At 37.0% G+C, this 18017-nt stretch overlaps 1 protein-coding gene across 2 annotated transcripts in view; it reads left to right on the top strand.

Annotated features, from left to right (window-relative positions):
- Positions 1-7836, top strand: part of LOC145615097 (uncharacterized) — a 35163-nt gene extending 27327 nt beyond the window's left edge. For both annotated transcript variants that reach the window (XR_014107228.1, XM_081670171.1), the window contains exon 6: positions 7536-7836. The gene's annotated coding sequence lies outside the window, so the exon portion shown is untranslated. The remainder of the gene's footprint in view (positions 1-7535) is intronic.
- Positions 7837-18017: the final 10181 nt, after the last annotated feature.

Genomic DNA, 18017 nt, shown 5'->3' with positions numbered 1-18017 from the left:
TGAAATAAGAGAGGGCAAGACTTGTCGGAGGCGAAAAGAAATGCATTTAGCTATGCATTTGTAGAGAACATTGCATAAGCCAATGGGCCGAAACTGCGAAGGTTGCTGCGGATGATCAATCTTAGGAATTAAAACTATAAAAGTACGGTTCCATTCCTTAAGCATATGGTCGTGCATAAAGAAATACTGAACAGCATTAATAACTGAAGGACCAACAACTAGCCAGTGAGATTTAAAGAAAGCCGAAGAAAAACCATCTGGTCCTAGAGATTTTGAATCATCAATACTGAACATAGCTCTCTTAATTTCCGCATCAGAGAAAGGTTTCATTAGATTCAAAGTATCTTCATCCGATAGACAAGGAAGATCTAGGGAAGACCAGTCAAACTCCGAGAGTTGACTTTGTTGCTGCCGACTTCTATAGAGAGTTGAAAAGTAATCGAGAATGATAGTACTAATTTCTCTTTGGTCATGGATCCAATCGCCGGAGGAATTCTGTAAACCCCTGATTTCATTTTTCCGACGACGAGCCTGAACATGAGAGAATAGAAGATGTGAATGAGAATCCCCTAAAGCATCCCATTTGACTTTAGCCCGTTGTTTCCAATAGATATTGGCCATCTGAGAATGCCTTATTTTCTCTTCTCTTAAAGAGAGAAAGAGATGTCGATGAAGTTTGGATTCAAGATTGTTGGCCAATGGGGAAAGCGATTTATGTAATTCTTTCCAGTTGATACCCCATAATCGCTTATGGGAAACACACCAAGTAAGTAGCTTTGAACGCCAAGTTTCCAATTTTCGAGAAACGGAGAACATGGGTGAACCCGAGACATCTAATGCCCATGATAGAGTAATGATAGAAGCTACCTCTTTTGAAAGAAGACACCAATTGTCAACTCTGTAAGGTTTACGACTCTAGGAGTCCTTTTTTCCCGTAGAATTATAGCAGCATGATCCGAAAACAGAATTGGCTGATGTAGGAGAAAAGCCTGTGGATGATTTAGTAACCAAGTTTGAGAAGCATAAGCTTTATCCAATCGTTCAAAAGTTGGATGTCCATTATTTTGACCATTAGTCCACGTAAAAGTCGGACCTGAAAAAGGAATATTCGAAAGCCCAGAGTATAATTTCCATTCCTGAAATTCCGTTTGACCAACAATTGTAGCCGAACCACCCACTTTATCTGTATTATATTCAACCTGATTAAAATCCCCTATCAAAAGCACATTTTGATATTTTTGTAAAATAGAGGAAATTTCAGCCCAAACAGAAGAGCGTCCCGAAGGATGAGGCGAACCGTACACAAATAAGATATATTTTATTTCATCATTCGGAGAAGCTATTTCACACAAAATTACATTAGGAGATACTATAAGAGGTACTACACTAAGCGGGGCAAACCAAAAAACAACCAACCCGCCACTAAGACCCTGAGAGTCTACACCACAAAAGCCTTCAAACCTAAGGGAAGCTAACTTATTTACAGCAACATTAACATCTACTAGAGTTTCCATTATAAACATGATATCTACAGAAAAGGAGCGGACTAGTGAGCTTAAGTATGGAACTTTAGGGGAGTCCGCTGTACCAAGACCCCTACAGTTCCAAGCACCGACATTCATGGAGATGTTGGTGACTCTTGAAGGTGAGCCACCGAACCTTTATCAGAAGGAGAGGATGCCGACGAGCCTGAAAATGATTGACCCTTAGAACCTTTGTGTTTTTTTAGTTGCTTGAAACAGGTAAAACAACCAGGAGACGGTATCGAAGGAGGCGTATCTGGTTCAATGAAAGATGCTGGCCGTTTCGAAGGACGTGAACCCTTGACCCATTTCCAAATCTTTTCTTTTCCCCGGGTCATACGAAGACGAAGCGGGATTTCACACTTACTCATATCCATTGCAGAGGGAGGAGACGAGTGTTCTGAGATTGCTGGAGATGAACCATCAGAAGCCGCAAGATTCAGATGCTGAGAATCCACAGGGCTCGAAGCATGAAATTGAGGAGACCAATCCATTGGTGTTGCTTCATCAGGAATTGCAGTTGAGTCATCCGAAATTACAATCAGTTCACCCGAATTTGCAATTGAATTGTCTGAAATCTCGATTGGGGTGTTACCAACAGATGGCGGCGAATGAGAAAATTCAAAGCCCCCTGAGGACGAATCCGGCAGATAACCTGAACTGTCAGCCACATTCGTCGGAAAAGAAGAGGCCAGAGAAGGAGACGGGGATTTGTTCTGCTGCTGCTGTGATTTAGTCGAGTTGTGAGAATTGGAAGGTATCCAATTACTTGGGCCCGGCCCAAAAGGATCAGGATATATCGGTCCAGTTGGACCTAGAGGAGGGGGAGAGAAAATTGGAGTAGGGTCCAAGTTGATGTTGCCTAAGTCTTGAAAAAGAATACCCCTATAATGATGTGCCGCTTGAGGCCCAAAAGAAGACGGCCCACGAACCGAAGAAACTTCCACATACGGATCCGGATCAAGTTGGCTGGGTTGAATGGGCCCAGTCGGTGTAACAACAGTTCTCTGACCCGTGTCTGAAGTTGGGTGAGATTGAAGACCATGATAAATTTGATGAGGCAGCATAAAAGAGGCATGTGGATTTGAAGCTTGAAAATTAACATCTTGAGGATTATCAGTAGAGACACGTGTTGGATGTTCCCAATTAGTGACAGACCTCCATCCTTGACGAGGATTGTGGCAGTGATGGTGGCGGCACCTCATCGACCTCCCAATCTTCCGGGATACACCTATTAACACCCAAGTCCCGACGCCATACTTCATCCCTGTTATTTCGAAACCCAGTATATGGTGGCCCGGGGAATAAACCCGGAATAGACGCCGAAGGAGGTGGTGGAGGAGGTGAGTTGACAACCCCTGTTGAAAAGTTATCAATAATATCACTTAGAGAATCCCAATCCGAGGGATGAGAATCCGCCGGATATTCAAACGGGTCATCTTGATCATTATCACCAAACCATAGCTCAGTTGTCCAATTTTCCGGGTTGGGAGTAATACCACGAATTGCATTAGTATATAAAGAAACATCCGTTGGACCAAATAAAACACGTGTGCCGCCATCGTGTAGCTTACGAAAGCGGCTTTCCAAGAGAAACTTACCTAATTCATAGGATTTAGGACAAGTCTCACGACCGTGTCCGACAAATCCACACTTTTTGCAAAAGCGGAATATACCCTCATATTTAAATTTGACCCAAGTAACATGATTGCCATAAGTAGGAAAGAAACAACCCGCAATTAAGGGTAACGACAAATCAACTAATATTTTAACTTTTGGTCGCGGGATAGGAAACTGACCGTTATGATCTTCTTCCATAAGCAAGTCACCTACATGATGAAGGATTGATGACGCTACCTGCGGGACTGAATATCTGATTGGAAGTCCTTGAGCTTGTACCCACATCGGAGCTAAATTCAGATTCATGTTTTCCGGCACCTCGTGTCCTCGAAGCCTTTGCAACACCATGAGACTTCCCTTGAAATGAACCCAACCAAGTTGATCAAGATCATCCGCATCATATTGATTGGTGCAGCAAAATATAAATTCCGAACCATAAGGATACACCTTGACAGGGCCTCAGAGATGCCAGAACCTTGAGACTAACCTTTGAACCAGAGCAACTGAAAACTTTCGAATATCCCAAAATTTCCCGATGACAGTGCACTCCCAATCAAAAGAATCTTGAAAAGATTCGGGAGGAAATTGATAAGTACCTATAATATGGGGATAGACGAACGTCCTAGGAGAAATTCTATCTGACATGTTAAAGATTGAGAAACTTGGTAGAAAATTTACTTAAAAAAACTAAGAACAGAGGACTTGAAATGGAAATTGGAGTTTGAAGGGAAAAAGAGAGTGTTTCTCTCACTAAGTTTTCTCTCTCTAGAGAGTTTCCTTCTCCTTGCTATTGTGTGAAGTTCCCTTCATACAATAAGTATGCAAGGAAGTTTTAATAAATTCGATAGTCTTCATCTATTTATAGTTTTTGATATAATTGTTAGTTTTAATAATCATGTTATTGTCGTGTCATTATGTGAGAACATTTTAAAACCTTTTTTTTTTTTTTTGTTTTTGTTTTTGTTTTTGTTTTTGTTTTTTTTTTTTTACAAAGAGAACAATGAACATCTTAAAAAAAAACTAACTAAAATGAAAAACAAAGTAAATCACAACGACGAGCAGCAGTAGCCATATCATGGGCCTCCGCAACTAAAGACCTTGAAACCTTCCGAACTTGACAACTGGTAAAAGAAGATATAAGTTGACAAAGATCTTGAAGAATCCACATCACCGAATCTGTGATTAGAAGGATTTTTGAGAAACTTAACTGAGAATCTTGCTTAAGCTCAAAATGGAAGCTAATAATTCAGAAACTCACAACACAGGCCCTCGCACCACCCCCTAAACATTGAGAAAAGGAGGCATCCCAGAAACACCAACCAACACCAGCATTGTGATTCCCTAGATCCTAAGCACCATCAAAGATCATATGAATGTCACAAACATCTTGTGCATTACCTTGGAGAGTCTGAACCAAAGGAGGGGAGGAAAACCTAGGAGGATTAGAAGGAATCGAGCAGGCAACAAATTTACGCGCCTCTTGACTTCTAACACACTACCTAGAAGCCAATTCCAGAATATACTGGGGGTGAATAAACCTCAGATCGAAACCTTACATTATTTCGAGTTCACCAGAGAGCCCAACAAACCCCAAAAAAAAAGTCTAGCTTAGACCAGTCTCTAGTAGAAGCAAAATCAGAAATAAGGTCTGAGAACCAAATATGAAAAGGGGAGGGGGAGTCAAGCCTAAGCTGTGTGTTCTGGGGAATAGTATTCCAAATCCGACGAGCCAGATCACATTCCTTGAATAAGTGATCAATCGATTCATTGGAATCGCGACAGAAGATAGAAGATGGATCAACAGGTATACCTCGGAGGGCAAGGAGTGTTACCATAGGAATAGCATTATGTAAAACCTTCCAGACAAACATCTTCCATTTCGGAAGAATAGGCAAACCCCATAGGCGTCTCCACCATACAGTTGCAGCGAGTTAGAGCATGAAAGTAAATTTTGACCAAGTTAACAAGAGTAGGCTGACATAGTAGAGAAGGAACCATCCTGAGTGTATTTCCAGTATACAAAATCATCAATCTTCTGCTTCGGGTGTTCCAACCCATGAAGCATTCTAAGTTGTAGAATCCAGTAATAACAATTCCGACACAAAGGAAGGCCTTGTACCTTCCGGGATTGAATCCTTAAACTCAACCTTAACATTAGGTACCCAACAATCCTCAAGAATAAGAATATTCACATTGGCACCTGAGCCAATCTTCCACGCAATACCCTTAGAAAGAAACGAACCACCTTCTAATAAACCTTTACTACCCCAGGAAGGTCTAGAACAGGTAATAATAGGTTTGGAAGAGAATAAGGAAGGGTACTTAGCTTTAAGAACACGAGAAGCTAGAAGTTGGGGATGATGCCTCAAGCGCCAAGATTGTTTAGCAAGCAAAGCTAAATTAAAGGAACGCAAACGACGAATACCCAAACCCCCTAACCCTTTAGGGAGATGCATCGTCGAGGAAGAGGTTAAGGCTAACCCCTAGCATCTTTTATAGGTTACCACCAAAATCGAGTGAGCAAAGAATCCACCCGATTACAAAACTGTAGAAGGAACCTTGAAAATGGAGAGAATATGATTGAAAGAAGCAATCATAATAGAATTTATAATCACCAGATTTGCTACACGAGATAAATTAAGAGAAGCAAACGCCGATAGTCGCTGAACAACCTTGTCCACCATGAATTGGAAATCCTTGCATTTACTACGACCTAAATCAACAAGGAGACCCAAGTAATCTCCAATGACTTGACGAGCCTGCATTCGAAGAGCGGAAGCTAAATAGTCCCGGTAATTATCAAGAGTATTCGAACTAAATTTGACAAAGGATTTTTGTAGGTTGATCATCTGCCCCGAGATAGAACAAAACTCATTAGTCACCGAAAGGATTTGATCACAAGCAGAGGGAGAAGTATGAAAAAACAGGAAAGCGTCATCCGCAAAAAAGAGATGAAAAACCGAAGGGGCCCGACGAGAATTACGCAGACCCTGTAACAAACCTCTTTGCTCATCTCGACGTAGCATCAAAGAGAAAATCTCCATGCAAAGAACAAAAATATAAGGAGATAAAGGATCCCACTCACACAGGCCACATTTAGGATGGAAAGGGTGGGAGGGCGAACCATTAACCAGAATTTGATATGAGCTCGTTGTCACACATTGTTGTAAAATGTGGACCTAGTATGGAGGAAAAGCAAACTGACGGAGTGCATCCCAGAGGAAATTCCAGTTAACCCTATCATATGCCTTGTTCATATCAAGCTTTAAGGCGGCCGAACAAATCTTCGTCGTAGATGACTTTGACATATATGAAAGTAACTCATGAGCCAGTAAGCTATTATCCGCCATTTGGCGGCCCGAAACAAAGGAATTTTGAGTATCCAAAATCGAAGAAGGAAGAACCCTATGAAGTCGTTTAGTAAGACATTTAGCTATGCACTTATAAAACACATTGCAGAGTCCAATCGGCCGAAATTGAGAAGGTCATTCCGGATGCATTTTTAAACATTGATAGTCGTCATCTACAAAGTATTAGCTAATGAACTAAATGTGATCTTGTGTATTGCTTTACTGAAAATATTTTTTAACCTTTAAGTCGATGTATTTTGATTAGGTTTGTTCCTTTAGTAGAGCGTGTTGCTTATAAGGTTGTATTTCATCTTCCATTTTCTTCAATAATTTAATAATTCTTTTTGATGAGGTTATGGAGACTATCAAAGCTGGTGTGTAGATGGATATGATGCTAAAAAAAGTAGAGAAAATACTATAAACCTCAAAAGGCAAGTAAAATATGGTTATTTAGGGCCTTTTCACATTTATTGAACTGATCTGAATTGAACTGAACTGATTGGAGCTGAACTAAACTGAACTAAACTTAACTGATTGGAGTTGAATTTAACTGAACTGAATTGCCCTGAAATGAATATTTTATGAGAGAATGAAATTAGGAGTTGCATTGAACTGAACTGAACTGATAGAAGCTGAAAAGAACTGAACTGAAATTAAGTTGAAGTGAACAGGCCCTTAGTATATATATGCTCAACTGAGCGATGAACAAGACCTTAATCTTACACCAATTTTTATTACTAACTTATACCTACAATTGGCAGTGGTATAGAAAATCAACTAGTGAATACATAGGTGATGGCTATGTTGAATCAGGTTTTTTCCTTAACTTTTAAACTTCCTCCTCGTCCAATATAATCTTTCTCTTTCCCATCTCTCTGTATCTTTCTTTGAGATTTGTTATCGTGGATCGGTTATTCTATTATTAAAATTGAATCTTAGTATGAATACTCTAAATTTGCAGGTTATCCAATTTATAGAGGAAACTTTACTGAATTTAATACTTAAATTATTTACTTTATTCCTTACATTTTTTTATTGGCAGGAAGCTAGATATGGAGCATACAATTTCTTGAAGGGATGTGCTTTGATATTGAAGTATAAAGCTTGTAAGGATGTGTTGATATTATGAATGATATCAAGATCTGGGTGACATTTGGTATATATTCAATTTTTTGGACATGTAAGAAGCAATATGGGCAGGAACATATTAGGAAGTGTAATTGGGTCAACAATGTAATTGATCTTTCCCCTAACATAGTGTACATTTATATTTCCTTTTTAGCAAATCTGTAGACTTTCTATATTGTTAATATTTTTAATTACTGAAAATAAAAAGTTTTAAAAAGTTGGTATTTTGAAGGAAAAATTGTTATTATTAATCCCATCTTTCACCCATTTACTTTCATTAAGCCCATCCATTATTATTGAATAATCCCAACTTTGGTACTCATATTCTTTTATCCGGTCAAGATAACTGGTAACCGGTTTAAGAAGTCAACAGGTTCCTCTAGTGACTTTGGTACCCAACTTTGGGGGGGGGGGGGCATTTACTTCTATCAAGTCATGACCGTTCAATAAAAGTCAATGACCTATTGTTTGAGGTAGCTTGACACGTGTCAAGCCCTGATTGGTCCAAAAAATTAAAAAAAATTTGAAAAAATTAAAAAAAAAAAAAACAAAACTCCATCCTCTTCTGTTCATCGGGCCACCATAACCCCCACCTTGACCGCCCAGTCTCATCCCCTCCCTCGTTGGCCCACTGTCCTGTAGGAGATTATAGGTACTACGCAGCGGAAATAACATGAATCATATTCATAAAGTACCTAAACCAAGGATCATTGAATAACACATAAAGAACACATAATTGTACCTTTGAAGCGTGATTCCACGTGCGATCGAGCAAGAACAAGGGGAGATAAAGAACCTCTAACGTGATTCCTCTACTTGGTCTACGGGCATGGATTAAGACCTCCACTAATGCTAGTTAGTTGCAATTGAAACCTTCAATTGACCTTCTACAGAGAAGAGCGACAAACTAACCAATAACCATAATAAGGGTAAATTGATCAAGTAGAGGAATCCCGTTTGAGGTTCTTTATCTCCCCTTGTTCTTGCTCGATCGCACGTGGAATCACGCTTCAAAGGTACAATTAACCACCACGATAACCACCACGAACCACCACCTATGGGGGGCGGCCGTACATACGTGAGTGGAGAGGGAGAGCCGCGAGTTAGAGAGAGAATTAGGGTTTTGGGATTGGTTTCCTTGATGTCAAAATTCACTGTGTGTGAATTATGACTTCTTACATCCAACCCTAGGCATGGATCTTATTTATGGATCTCATCTCTAAATAAGAGTCCATGTCAAAAGCCCAAAACCTAATTCCTATCTACCTATGCTAGCCCAATCCAATTCATGATTAGTTAATTGCTCATGAGGCCCATTAATGGGCCTCTAACTTGCTTAACCCAATACCCTTGTGTGTGACCTCATAGGATCCATTCTAGAGGGCTTTAGACTATTTGAGTAGTCCAAGATCATCTCTCATAGTCTAGCAACAGAGGATGACGCCCCAAAAGAACGAACTTATTATCTCTATAATAGTGATCCTTGATATATCTAGTAATTGCACTTATCGAAGACATAACTCCTTCATGTCCCACCTCTACCTCTAGCGTCGCCCCTCCACCCAGCTCTAGTAGCCAACCCTTGCGTCGCACAAAACCACCTTGACTCCTTCCCCCACTCGAAAACCACCAAACGAAGAGTGGAGGTGCACCTGGGCACTGGAGAAGACGAACGACTGAGGTGGTTTCGAGGGATCTGGTGTTTTTGGCGAAGGGAAGTGGAGTTGCAGTGACTTGGGGGTTGTTTTCGGCGACGGGAGGTGAAAATGGTGGCTTGGCCTGAGGGTTGTTTTCAGCGACGAGGGGTGGGGCTGCGAGTGGTTTTGGGGAAAAGGAGTGAGGTTGATAGTTTTTATTGGGGTTGGGGGAGGGAGATGGTGGTTTTCGATGATGCTAGGGAGGGAGGTGGTGGGGTTGTGGTGGGATGAAGGTGGCTGGGCTTGTTTTCTTTTTTTTTTTTTTGGTTTTTTTTAAAAAAATTTTGACTAATGAAATTGCGACATGTGGCATTTAAGAAAAAAATTTATAAGAAAGTTACCTTTTAAACAGGTCACCGGTCATTTGACCTGATAAAAGATAATTCCTTCTAAAGTTTGGATAATTCAAAAATAATTGATAGTGGGATTAGTTAAAGTAAATGACCCAAAGTTAGGATCAATAATTACAAATTTTCCTTTGTGATTTTTCATCCCAAATGAAATGCAAAGTCAGCTCCTTTAACTACGACCCCTTTGTTCCGAATTAAATCCCTGCCATTACTCCCCTTTAATCAATCTTCTCTGCAAATTGAACTTTAAAAAAAACTCTCACCCACCCACAATAAAAGTCGAAAAAGATTGTCCATCCAAAATTGCAAGAGGTTGAGTTTCCAAAAAAAGAACAGGGAAAATTTGTACATAATAATCCCAACTTTGCTCCATTTTCTTTTAAAAATCCAAACTTTGGATTATTCTACAATAATCCCAACTTTGGGGGTTATTTGCTTTCTTCAATCCCGATTACCGGTTACCTGTTGAAAAGGGTAATTTCCTTTTTTTTTAAATAAATGCCACGTGTCAAGAGTTAATTAGCCAAAAATAATAAATAAAAAAAATCGGACTAATTTAGAAAACCCAGCATCACTCCCCTTCCCTGACCACCACAGTCCCACCGCCCACCGGGACCCAGCAAATAGCCGCCCCAATCCCCTTCCCACAGGAAAAATCACATCCATCCTCTTGTGGGCCAGCTGCCCTTTGCTCAGCCACTCCACACGTACAGCCTGCACAACCAGCAGTTCCATGCTTAGCCTAAACAACCCGCATAGCCTGCAACACCAAACTCACCACTTTCAACCACCACGAAACCAGCTCGCAACAACCTACAACCGCCCAACTTCCCGTAAGCCATCAATTATAGAAATTCGGCATCTAATCTCACGAAGGTGATGGTTTAAGGGGGAAGATTAAGTGTGCTTAAGGCCTCACGGGAGTGACTAAGGGGAAAGGGCGACGGGACGGGAGAATGAGTGGAATGCCAACAGGAAGGGAGAAGGGCTGGGCGGGGTTTGGGGTGGGTTTTTCGGTGGGTGGCTGGGGTTTGGGATTCCGATGGGGAAGGGGGAGGGGTTAGGCGGGGTTTGATTTTTTTTTTTTCTGTTTTTATTTTTAATTCCTTTTTCAGTTTTTTAAAATTATTATGGACCAATTACAATGTAACACGTGTCACATAACTTGTGATAACAGGTCATTGATTTTTGTTGACTGGTTTGGGATTGAAGAAAATAAACAACCCCTAAAGTTGGGATTATTCTAAAATAATCCAAATTTGGGATTATTTAAAAAAAAAAAAGTGGAGCAAAGTTGGGATTATTATTTACAAATTTCCAAAAAACAAAGCCATTAACAAATGTGTCTCATTCCTTGAAGCCTTCTTAAGCTACATCCTAAGTTGAGAGAGTTTCTTATTCATCTCTTTCATCATATCTTCCAATTTCAGTTTCTTTCCCTCCAGTTTTTTCACTCTGTCTTCCAATGAACTCATGTGCAACTCCATTTTTGCAATAGTAGTGTCCTTCTCATATATTTGAAACAAAATATACAATATGTATCCTGCACACCCAAACCCAACAATTTATCCATTGAATTAAAAAAGAACCCTAATTCAACCCTAAATCAAACAAACCCAAATTGCAGTTTACAATAATGAAACTAAACAACGCAATTACGCTTACCGACCATTTAGGATATCCATAATAAAACTCATTCCCAACATTATGCCCCTTTTTCACTGTTCGAACCACTGCCTCCTTGCCGCAAGAACACTTCGTTCTCGGATAGTCCCTCCCCTTGTACTTGAAGAAGACCCAATTGAACAGCCTGCCATTAGTGAATTCTACATTCGAATCAACTTAAAAAAAAGGATGATTGAAAAGGAAGGATTTTTAATGGGGAAGAAATCGAAGAAGAAGAGTGAGCAAACACCGGTTCTAACCGGCATAAAAATGAAGGAAATAAATCGAATGGAGAAGTCAAATTTTAACTTAGTGCCACGTAGGATTCAAATCGGGAGTAATAGGTTGGATGACTTGCTTGACCGGATAAAAGAAAATGAGTATTAAAGTTGGGATTATTCAATAATAATGGATAGTTGGACTTAATGAAAGTAAATGGGTGAAAACTGGGATTAATAATAACAAATTTTCCTATTTTGAATATATAAATGTGACGAATGTAACAAAATCCCACATGACTATATTTTTCATTACGTATAAATCACAAAACACGGTCAAAGGGAAGTGTGTGAATAGCGCTAAAGTCAAATCGTGTCAACTAAAAAAACGGAGGTAATATTAATTCACTGTAATTGATTGTGCATTTATTTTTCATAGAAAATAAAATTCTTGTCTTACATAGTTGAAAACTTGAAATTGTTGGCAATATTTTAGCAAATTTGTAGGCATTCTATCTAGGAAAAAGCTACACATACATTGAATGTATGTGGCTCCCACATACATTGTGATTTGACAATATTTCATTGGTTAGTAAAATGAGCCCAAAATCCACTATATATGAATTTTTTTTTTGAATTTCAAATAAATTTCAGGTTTAAACTTTGAATTTCATTTTTTTTTTGTCATTTCCAATGTAAATTTTATTTTTTTTTAAAAAAATTTAATGTATAATTGTATTAATGTTTCATGGCATTAATGTTTTTTTGCATTAGTAATTATTAAAGTAACAAAAGTGGTCAAAGTCGTATTCGTTAGTAAAAAAAATGGAGAGTTGAATGACCTCAACAATGGATGAAAAAGATAAAAGGTCGGCGAAAATGGTAATAAAATTTTGATAATATTAAACACTTTTACTTAATAATTTATTTAATAACACAAGCAGATTGTTTAATAACATAAGCACTTATGTTTGGTAACCAAATATAAGAGACGTAGCACTACTTCTTATTAACAAAAAAAAAAAATCCTACAAATTTCGATGTTTATCTTGCAATCTTGATTACTAACGATGAACATAAATTTGCACCGATAAAGTATTATCTTTGAGTTCGATCCCTCACAAGAGCACAAGTCACCTTTTTTTTCAAATTTTATTTGTCTCTACCCTGCAATTATATTTCTAAAGATAGTAACAAATATTGTATCCTAAATCTCGTGATGAGTAAATTATATTTTATAAAAATACTTCTGTTGTAACAATAAAACCCAAATATAATTATGAACATATAATAATTAGTAATAAATTGATATATTGAACAAATTTGAGAAATTGCTCCCATTAATATGAACTTTGCCTCGTCCGCCCAAATTAATTTGTACTTTAGATTATTACCAAATTGCAATTACGAACTTTTACCATCTTCGTAAAACCACTCATCGAACTTGTCCAATTTCAGGAAATTTGTCATCATTTTCTTCACATTTGCCATCTTCGTAGAAATTATACTTTTGGATTGTTGGGTTTTTTTTTACAAGAGTCATAAAGAAAAGCAAACGAAAATGCATTGAAAAATCTTCAAGGCATGAATGGGATCACTTTCCCAAAAGTATAATTCCGACCCTATACTACAACCGGGTATCACGGAAATTTACTCAGGAGATACAACGAAGAACAATTGCAATCACAAGTAGGATGATTACAATACAATGTAAATAAGTGTATGTGATTTGTAATGATGATAATTGAATAACTTTTGCAAAACAAGGAAAAGGAAGATCGAAGTTACTGTATCCTCTTCCTTACCTTTTCCTAACTTCCAACATATATATATATATATATATATATATATATATATATATATATATATATATATATATATATACTAGGTTAGTTCCCGTGCCATGCACGGTACTTTTCAATACTTGATTTTAAAAACATGACAAAATCAAAAAATGATTATTCACATTTTATTATTTAAGCCCGTAGCTTCTATTACATGGTTAAAAATAAGAAATTAATATATAATTTTTATTTTTTGTAATAAACGCATACTTCGTATAATTTATAATATGTCTTTCATTCCTTCAAAAATTGTCCATATCCACATGTCACAAATTACTTGTATGTTAAGAATATTATTTTTAATTTTTTTTCTTAACTTATTAGTTGTCAATTTTTTTTTTGAAAGCTAAATCAAATCTTCTACTATAGTATATTTCATATGTAATTATTACTTATATGTAGAAAGATTATTTTTTCCTTATATAACTTTTTTTTCAAAAAAAAAAAAAATAAATATAAAAAAATAAAATAAAATAAAAAGATAATGGACACACCAGGAAATGACACGTGTCATTGCTGGTGTGTCTTTTAGTATATAGTATTTATTGATTGATTGATTAATTTTTGTAATAAACGTATACTTCGTATAATTTAAAGCAAAAACCATTCAACATAACCATCAAATAAAACGCAGCCTCAAACCATAAATTGGTCAGGCCCGATCGGGCTAACGGCGAGTATATTCAATAGAATTCGCAAGCACTCGGGCTCGATCGAGCGGCTTCTGCCTGATCGAACAACGATGCTGCCTATTTCCAGTTCATCACGTGGGCCCGATCGAAGTGAGGTGACCTGATCAGGCGGTGATACAGCAAAATAAACCTCCGCTCTCACACTCGATCGGGCTGCCATGGATCGATCGAGCCAGTTCCATAATTGCTGCATATGGCTTTGTTCTTGCTCTATTATTTGCTTAATTAATTGCAACACCTTTGCCTAAGAAATATAATTAAACAACATGGATTTTGTCACCAATACTCTAAATATTTCAACAATCCTCCCCCATTTAGAGTATTAAAATTGACTTATTGCAAAATAACATCATCATCACAAAACAATCTCATGTATAAATGAAAGTGTACAAAGACTTGAACTTCCACTTAGTGCAACATACAATTCAAGAATCCGTATCCATTTGGTATCGTAAAACGTTTGAACCAAAAGCAACACATATTAGAAACTTGAAGATGTTACACACACGAGATTAATTACTTAAATACATATTACCTTGACATTTAAGACATATGTCCATATCTAAACATAAGTACGTCAAAGCTATGCCCCAATAGCTTCTTGAAGCGGCTAAACTTCGTACTTATATAGGTAGACTTCCAAACATGCTCTTGTGACCGAGCAGTATATCAGAAAAACTATTAAGTTAAAACAACCTCTTTTCATCACAGTAAAACCGGAACTTAACCTTGGATGATAAATAAGTTACCAATCATCAATTAAGAGAATTAATCTCATAGAACTTAAGACCCAACGTCATATTGGGCATTAAGTTGAGATTCTCCTAATTGTGATTATCATAGGTGTAGGGAATATTTCAATCATTACCCCAAACTTGAACCCCACTGTGATCATACACTTAAGTATGGTGGCGTCCAAAGGGAAGGAAACAAGAGCAAAAGAGTCACCAACAAGTTTTAAGAACTTGCAAACCGTTCACAGGGTAAAGGTTACACCCCTTAACGATCCATGAGATCGTCAACTCCAATAGGTCTAGAACCATGCATGACTGGATGTTCGGGGATGAGGGTACGAATCCAATTTAAAAGAGAAAGAACCTACCCTATAAAATAGGCCTCTACTTCATTCTGCTCGTATTCATGTGCGCTTTCTGACTAACATGCAATCATTAGATTAATCCTAAACATGTTTAGTCTATGTTGGTTGAATGTTAATGCACAAATAAATCTATTATTGGAGATCACTTGAATTAAAATCATATTAGCCTAAACCAAATTATTAATTATCTTATTAGGCGTGATTTCAAGCACAAATTCCCTTTTAACCTGCATAAAAAAGCGTGATCAAGCAATAACAATAATATATATCAAGGAACATGATGATAATAACAATCAACATCATAACCATATCAACGCTAAAGCATAATAATAATAATAGCAAGATCCTAGGCATGATACTAACAAGATTAAAAACAAATCCTAGCATGTCACCAAGCAATAAAGATCAAAGCTTTAGCCTTAACATGGTACTAACATGCTATTAGAAAGAATAAAAGGCACCCTAAACATGATACTACAAAACAATAATAACATCCTAACATGATACTAGGAATTAATCAAATCTAAACATGCTTTCGACATCGAAATAATAAGGAGTAAGCTAATTACTTACTTTGAAGACTCTTGCCTCTTTCTAATGACAAAATACACGCGTTAGTAAACTTCAACAAAATATTAAATTAAACAATTATATTAAATAATTGAAAAAAAGAGTTAAAAAGTTTAGACTAGATTTGGGACTAAACCCTTAGAAATTATCAACATTTCACGTCTCGGGCGAAGGAAACTTCGAACTTGGCTAGGTGTGTCTAGATCTTGTGAATGCGGAATTGTGTTTACAAAAGGGATAGGCTTAGAAAAAGAATAGAGAGAGAAAGAATAAGCTAATGTTTGAAGAGAGAGAAGAAAGAATTAGAGAATTCTGGGTGATTGTTGTGAATGATTTGAAAACAGAGGTCCAAGGACCCTATTGATAGAAAAATAGTCCGTAAACGATAGAAAAGAGTTAGAATTCAAATTGGAATAAAATTGGTTCTGTCGCAAAGCTGTCGCGCGCGACAAGGTCTGCCGTTTGGCACTGAAACAGTTGTTTGCGGATTTTATTTTTATCATATCTTTTGATCCAGAAGTCCAAATAAGGCATATAATAAGTCGTTGGAAACCTATTCAAGTCTAATTTCTAACCCAATTAGAATAGGATTAAAATATTTTGTAGATACAATGATAAGGCCGAAATAGTGGGACGGTGTCAGTTTTGGATAGAGTTTCGTATTTCTTTCGTATCTTTTTCGTTATAGCTCGGAATTAATATTATTATATATCATTGGAAAGATAATTTCAAGATCTATCCAACCATATAAAATTTGGATAAAATTTATAAGGCACAAAAATAATATCTGACTGTCTTTGCACATTTTTAAATTCGAAAAAATTTGGACTTAAAAAAGGAAAGTTTTTTTTAAAAGAAAAGTTTTTATTTAATTTCAATTTTATGTTCTTAACTTTTCAAAAAGGATAATTAAGATCTTTTATAAACTTATAGAAGCTTCGAATTAATCCCAATTGTTTTAGGAATGGGATTAAACCTTTAGACCCTCCTCATGATCATTGGGTCGTAGGTAAATCTGGCTTGGGCCCAGTTTAGTATTTTGGCCATAACTTCCTCATTATTTATTGGAATTGGGCTTATAATATATCATTGGAAATGTCTTTTCAAGCCCCACCCAACACCATTATTGAACCCTTATCATGGACTAAACTAAACTGGATTGGACATTTTTATAAATAGAGTAGATTTTCAAAAATAGAAAGAAGGTTTTTTTTATTAAAAACAACCGCATCACTAGACTTTTCACACTTTCACTTCATTCGATTATCATTCGACGTGAAAGATATTCATCACTGAGTTTGGTTTTGGGGAGACACAAATGGGTGTCTACAATAGGGCTTCAATCATAAAAGATTGTCATCCTTTATTTTAACATCTCTTACCCATGCTTTTAAGCAATTGGCGAGATGAAACTTCGTACGAAAATAAACAATAGTTTTTAACACTATCCCTGTTAAGTCCTTGGATGTAACTATACCTTACACCAATATACCTTAACTCACCTTTTTATAATTTTACACTTGGCTATATGATTTAGCGAAATTTACATTGTTATCCCAATAATTCATCACTATTAGTGATATTGGCTTTTGCAACAAGGAATCTCATCATGCATTAAAACCCTTAACCATTCAGATTCTTTACCAGCGGAATGTAATGCAATGAACTCCAATGTCTTATCGATCCGGCAATGAAAGTTAATTGATTCTTAGATGCCCGTAATAGCACCTACCCCATATAGGAATTACCATCCACTTGTGGATGAATGATCTCTATTTGAGATCCAACTTGCATCCAAATATCCTTCAACCGAAGAATACCGACTATAACACAAACCATAATCCACGGTTTTCATCAAGTACTTCAACAAACAACGAACCGTTTGCCAATATAGCATTCTAGGATTACTAGTGAACCTACTCATTTGACCAATCGCATAAGTGATATCTAGCCTAGTACTTGTCATGGTATACAACAAAACATCCTAGAACTCTGGCAAATTCCAGTTGTGAAAAATGCATTAACATTACTAGGTAATAAATTTATGCTAGGATCCATAGGTGTTACATAAAGAAAGGTCGAACTTTTATTAATTAACATTGAACTTCTTGAGCACTTTGTCAATGTAATGAGATTGTGACAAGATCAACTTCCCTTTTCCTTTATTCTTATGCCCAAGATGACATCCTCTTTTCCCATGTCTTTCATGGAAAACTGATAACTAAAGAAAAATTTTGTCATCTCAACTTGTGACAAATCAT

Source organism: Chenopodium album, chromosome 25 (assembly GCF_948465745.1).
Source record: "Chenopodium album chromosome 25, dcCheAlbu1.1, whole genome shotgun sequence".
Classification (NCBI taxonomy): Eukaryota; Viridiplantae; Streptophyta; class Magnoliopsida; order Caryophyllales; family Amaranthaceae; genus Chenopodium; species Chenopodium album.
Note: the sequence above shows the minus strand (reverse complement) of the source record. Positions and strands in the feature narration are given on the sequence as shown.